Raw genomic sequence first — 7,226 nt, forward strand, 5'->3', positions numbered from 1 at the left:
CATTTGAACTGATAACTATCATTCAAACTGAGATAATAATTCTCATTTATATCAACAGTATAAGACTACTCAAAAAAACCGCTCCACTACGAACTCGCTCGATTTTTCGAATAAGAACCTGCCGATAGATCCATTGAAAAGCCCTCGATCATACAAGCATTTTGACACCATCGCCGACCGCATACCCCGTGTGGTGGTGGAGTTGTCCAGCCAAATGTGAATCAGACATTGTTTGAAACTCCTGTGTGGGATTATCCCTCATTCTCCCCTACCACACCACAACCCCGGGCCAGATTGCTATACAAATTGTAAGGTGAAGAGACCTAGTCATATGCGCCAATCTTCTCGATTTTGGAAAATCCCTGATCTGTAATTGTGAAGATATCTGAGGAGCAACCTCCGCGAAGACCCTGTCCATCTTTGATGTTTCAAAACACCAACACCAAGTCCCACCCTTGTACCGCCCTTCCCAATCTGGCCCATCCCCAGCAGAAAAATACAAAAAGATACCTCAGTGATAATATCAAGCACATAATCAACAGCCACTTCTGAAGTGCAATCTCCATGGTCTGTCTTCAGTGTATCTAGACATCAACACCAAGTCTCACCCTCATATCACCCCTCTCAATCTGGCCGATCCCCGGCAGAAAAGTACAAAAAGATACCTCAGCAACTGTATTTGATACATAATCAACAGACACAACAACTATAAAATCAGTATATTTCAAGATCTGACTGAGCCTTTGATCCCTGCATAGTGAGATATATTAAATCTAGTTTTAATACCTCAATATTCAATAGATTCTGCAAGGAATTGAGAACAGTAACACTAGATTTCTATTGAATTTGAGAATTAACTCTATATTGATATAATCATTGATAAAGTCTTCTATTTTGAGATATAAATAACCAGTTCCTCTACATCTCACTGGCAATATTTATATTATTATATAGAAACAGACTTATATTCTCTATAATATCAAGACTCTGAAGAGGGAAAGTCTTGGTAGAAGGTATACAGTAGTGCATAGACTGGCCGGCAGGACCATGAATTTCACATTTGATTCTATTTGATCTGGTCTCATACATTTCTTGACGTGAGTCTCACCAGAATCAAGTCTTAAAAAAATCTGAAAATGAATCATTTCTGAGAGAAATGACATGAAAAATGACCAGATTTAATTCAAGAACAGTGAAATGAGAGTAATTTCTCAGAATAAACTGTGAAAGATAATTATTCTTCTAAAATCAGAATGAGACTGAGACTGAAGATTAAAATCAGTGTCATTCAGTTCACTCAGTAATTACTTATATAATCAGAATTTGATAATAATTATTGATAACACTTATGAAACAATTAAATACATTCTTATATAAGTTTATTCTTCACTTTCTCATGAAAACTACACTTCTCTGATATACTGTGATCAGAGGTATTAAACTGTCTGATAATTTCATATTTTACAATCATGAGTTTCTTGATTATTTCTTCTTATAATTGTCTCTGATAATAGTGATAAATATCTTAACTTGAGTGGAACTTTCACTTCATTCTCATCTCTGTCAATGAAATTGTCAGAATATTACATATTATCAGTGTAACAGGTGAATATGTACTCTCAACAATTTTTCATAACTCTAGAATTGATTTAGTGTGTAAATGCATCAGATTATCTTGAAGATAGTGATTAAATTCAGTTTTACAAGTATGTAGTTTTATCTGATTTTCAGTTGTAATCAATGTATACAAGTTCTATTTCAAAGTTAGTATTATAGTTCTATATAATATGAAGTGTTATCAAAGATCATTACTTACTAGAGAATTGTATTTCACTGTCTTCATATATTGAACATCTGCTTGTTCAAATCTCTGATAGTTGACATTGTAGTAGTCTCAGACTAATTTGATATATGAGTCTCATTTCTTCTATGTTCAATCTTGAGAAGTGTAAATATTAACTTAATAGAAGAAATCTAGTAGAGCTTCTACAGTATAGTACTCTGTAAAAGATTGTTCAGTTTTGCTGTAGTTATTATTATTATTCTTCAATTATAGATGTATGCAGTCAGAGACCATGACATCTACCTGAGAAATTTTAGTTCTCAGAGTTTTTCCTATATCTGTAAAGTTAACTATTATACATTCATCAATTTCAGATATGCAAAATCAGAAAATTCCAGCTCAGAATACAAAAGCTGTTTACAAATTGCAGTGTTTTAACATCTTCTGATACTTTGAAATCATTTGACAATATCATGACAAAGGAAAAGAGAAATAGAACACAGTCTTAAAGATAGACACATTAAATAGATAGATAGAAAGAAATTGAAAGAAAAAGATAAAGTAAAGAGAGACTATAACAAAACAAATTATTAAAAGATAGTATATAGCTGTTTTAACAGACTATATCTGATTGATTTCCTTCTCTTCATATTCAGATAATTCTGAATTTAGTCATTTTCTTGTAGCTGCTTGAGTTTCTGATAGAAAGTCTATTAAGTATTTAATTCCTGTCTCAGTTGAGAATAAGAATCTCATATTTAATTGATTTAGATCATACTTCTCTTTCAATCTGGCTCTGAGACTATTGTATAATGCACAGTGTATTACAATATACTCAGGATTCTCATTTGCATTGCAGAATGAGCATTCTATTGAGTCAAATCTATCATCAAATCTTTGTATATAAGATTTGAAATAGCCATGTCCTAGTTTCAGCTGTATTATAGATGAGAATATTTTCTTTTTACATTTAATTGAACAAGATTTTCACTTGGATTTTGTTTCAAATCTTGAATAATGTATACTCTTCTTTGATTTCTGCCAGCTTTCATTTCACTTGTCTAAACAAGATTCTTTTATTTTTCTCTTTATAAAAAACCAGGACATAATTTTTTGAATAGATCTGCTTAATTCTGCACCCTTTTTTACAGCTGAATCAGCCAATTCATTGCTATGAATATTCATATGAGTAGAAACTCAGTGCAAATGAAATATCAGCTTTGATGTTCTTCTCTTTTGAATTTTTAAAACAGAGTTTAAGATCAGTTCAAGATTCATTTGATCATTATGAATCTGACTATTTCTAAGTCTTTTTAAAGCAGCTTGACTATCAGAGAATATTCATGTCTCTTTCAAACTATTTTCTCTTTTATAAGATTTTATTTCTATGAGTTTGAAAGCTTTCACTATTACAAATAGTTCAGCATCAAAGACTTCAGATTCACAGCCTAGATTTCAGAAATCTGAGATAAAATTGATATTATCTTCAGTATAAGCAATGTCTGTGCCTAATCTATTCAGGATCTCATTTTTTGAGTCATCTGAATAAATCAGAATAGAGTCTTTTATATTGATTATAGAAATTGTCTTCAAATGCTGTTCATATTCTTTCTCTTTTGATAGTTCACTTATTTATAAGTCTATAAGAGATTCAAGCTTTTCTCTTCATGAAGATAACTTCTCATGATCAACTTTTGCAACATTTAAAGAAGAAAATTAATTTTTAATCAGAGAGCATAGTCTGTACAGTTGAGAAGACATTTTCTTTGAAGAATTATTTTCATTTCAATCAAGAAATCTATTTCAATTCAGTTCATTTCCAGAGTTAATTAATGAAAATGAAGAAGAGACTCTTTCTCTAATTATATAATTTGAGCTCATCTTTATAACTCTCAGAGCATGATTCATACAGGCCTTTTCAAATCTAATAGCTGGAGAAGGAATTGAAGCTTCAATTTTCATTTCTTCAATAGAAGATGATTTGAATACTTTCAGAATTCTTCTCAAGACTCTGTTTTGCAGACTTTGAAAGAGTTCAGTGAAATTCTCTTAATTATTCTATTAAACTTGAACTTTATAATCAGCTACTGATGTAATACAGGCTATATATAACTGTCTCATAGCCTGGAAGAATAGACCTCTCTCTGTATTTGATAGTCTGATTATGTTGTTTAATAGTCTTTCTGCCTTGACAGTTCTTTATTGAATGTGATATTTAAAATTCAACTTGAAGTTTAATCATACTTCTAATTATTTGATATTTACACTGAGTTTAATCTCTCTATTTAAAAGAGTTAGAGATAGTTCTTTTTCATTGAGTTTAGAAAAGAAATGAATTAACTCAGTTATATTCATATTAAATTAAATTTAATTGATATCTGCTCTAACAAAGATTTTCTTTGCAGCTTCTTCAATCACTTTCAAATTCTCTTTGATAGTTTTTGAGCTGTAGACTAGATCAATATCATTCATATAACTCAGAGATCTCACTATTCTCATATTTCTATTCTTGAATAGATATGCAGTGTATATTGTAAATAAAATGAGTGAGATTGAAGATTCTTATGATACTTCTATTTTTATCTCAGTCTTGTCTTATTTTATTCTATCAAAGAAAAGTTGTATAATTCTTTTAGATATAAAACAGTTAATTCATTTTATTAGAGAAAGTGACAGTTTTAACATCTTCAATGTCTGAATTAACTTTGACTTTGAAATATGATCAAATGCTTCTTTTATATCAATAAAAACTGCAGTTGAGACCAGATCTTCATGCTTTGCTATTTGAATATTATAAATAACTGAGAGAACAGTGTCAATTACAGAACACTGTTTTCTATCTCTTATTTATTCACTGAATAAAAGAGAATTACTGATAGAGCTTATAAAAGATAGTTAAGTAGCTATTATCTTTTCTAAAACCTTTTCTAGACAGTTCAATAGAGATATTACTCTATATAACTTAAGAATTGAAGTTTTTCTATTAGATTTTACAAGAATCACTTCAGTGACTTCTCTCCAGCATTCAGAATGATATCTATTTTTCAAGAGATTGAAAAAGAGCTCAAAATATTCATTCTTTAAGTAGGAGTATATATTTTGAATAATTAAGTGATTAATTGAATCAGGCCCTGCAGCAGTCTTAACTGAACTTGAGAAAATAGCTGACTCTAATTTATCTTGAGTAAGATCATGTCATTTCCAGTCATTTTCATTAATATAGTTAAGAAGTGATATATTCTCTTCCTCTGAATCTGAATCTGATGAGTTTTGAAAGAGAGTTCTTATAAAAGCTTGATATTTTTTCTCAAAAGAGTTTACTGTATATGATTCATTCTGAAACTTATATTCTAAGGTTGAAAGTTTTGCTACACTTCTTATTTTAGTATAGTTAAAAGCTTTAAAAACTTCTTTTTCTTATGCTTCTTCAAGAAATTTATTTCAGCAGTCTGTTTTAGCTTTTTTAATATCTGAAAAATATTTATTTCTGACAGCTTTGAACTCTTTATTAGAAATTATATCATTCTTTCAATCTCTTTTAACAGTAGTCAATTGTTTTCTTTTAGATATGATATTCTCATTTCATCAAGATTTTGAATACTCAGAAGACTTTCTCTTTGAAATATTGTCTTTAACACTTACTAGAATAATAGATGTAATGAGCTTCACTCTATTCTCAAGCATTTCATTTGAGATATCTTGACCAGGATTTCAATACAGCTCACTCTGTCTTTCAGATTTTAACAGTTTTATACTTTCTTCAACTGCCTTTCAGTCAGCTTTTGCAAAGTTAAACTTATTAGAGAGAAGAGAATTTTCACTCATTTATTTCTCACTCAGTTCAATATTAAATTAAATAATCTCATGATCTGATTCTGATGTCTCATTTGAATCAATAAACCAGTTTACAAGTCTTTTTTCTATTAGATTTTATGATATGAAGATTAGATCTATAATAGATTTCTGTTTCATGTCTTATCTAAAGAATGTTTATTAATAAGACTTGTTAACCAAATCTATTGAATGCTCAAAGATTCATTCAATCAGATTATCAGCTCTTACTACTCTTTTGCATTCTGAATTTCATCAGAGATGATGTGTATTGAAATCTTCTACAATTATAGAGTTTCTTGATGAAGTTATGTTCAGAAATTCTCTATCAATTATTCAGATGTTATTATTTTTCTTCAATGACTTTTCATTATAGATATTTATGAGCTGTATAGTATCAAACTCATTCTCTTTATCTATAATATCACTCATCAGAATATCAGGGTCAGATATGATATCAAATCTTAGATTAAATTGATATCTTAATCTCTTTCTTTCATAGATCACTACTCTTGACTTTATCTCAGACTTTTGAGGTAAAAAGCAGGAGTAGCTTAAATGAGAAATGACATATTTTTGCTCAGCATCAAAATTCAGCTTCTGAAGCAGTATAAAATCAACTTTTTATTCAAATGCAATTTAAAGACAAGAATAAATGTAATTTGAGTTTCTATTCACATTATTTTGAATAAATGTGATTTTTGAAGAGTTTTTAAACTTTTTTTATTGTTTTTGTTGTATATTCATACTAAAAGACAGTAGAGTAGAATCTAATCACTATTATCAGATAGTAGATTATAACTATTCTGAAAAGTAGAAATCTCAACTGCTTGTATTATATCCAGTTTATCATCAGAGTCATTTCTCAATTCTCTAATCTTAACAGAAGTTTGAGGATTCAAATTCTGTTTACATTTATCTGAAGAATTGAAGTTTGAAAATTTATATAGTTGAGAGTTTCTTCTTTTTAAGCTTGCAGTTGTGAGTTTACTGACTTGACTATTCTCTTCAGTTTTAGATTTGCTTTGAGCTTCATCTTTTCTCCAGTTCTTTTGAGTTCTTGAAGTAAATATACATTCTTTTAAGCTAGATGCATGTTTTTCTTTGCAATTAGAGTATTTAAGCAGAGTGTATTAATATATTTCATCTCTTTTTAAGCATGTTTCACATTTATACTCACTAGTTTTATAATCTCTGGCACAGAATGCACATTTTAAGTCTCTGAAATAGAAGATTACAAAGTGTTCATATCTTTGACAGTTTGAACACTGTGTTTGAGCTTTCAGATTCATTCTTGAGTCTTTGTATTCATGAACTCTCATTTTCAAATCTGTCACTCTTACTTCAGAGATCTTTGACTGTTCAAGTATCTTTATATACACTAGAACAGAGGCATTTCTTCTGCTTTATCTGAACTCAATTGAATTTAGTCATACAGGCTCTTTTCTCAGTTGAATAGAGTTGTATTCTTCTAATTTATTTTTGAGAAGTAGTATTTCTTCTTCACAGTCAAAAATTTCAACTGAAATATTATAAAGAATGAATTTGTCTCACTTTTCATCTCTTTCAGATAGAATTTTTGTGTTTAACAAAGATTCTACTGCTGATTTTC

Source organism: Blastomyces gilchristii (genome assembly GCF_000003855.2).
Source record: "Blastomyces gilchristii SLH14081 genomic scaffold supercont1.9, whole genome shotgun sequence".
Taxonomy (NCBI): domain Eukaryota; kingdom Fungi; phylum Ascomycota; class Eurotiomycetes; order Onygenales; family Ajellomycetaceae; genus Blastomyces; species Blastomyces gilchristii.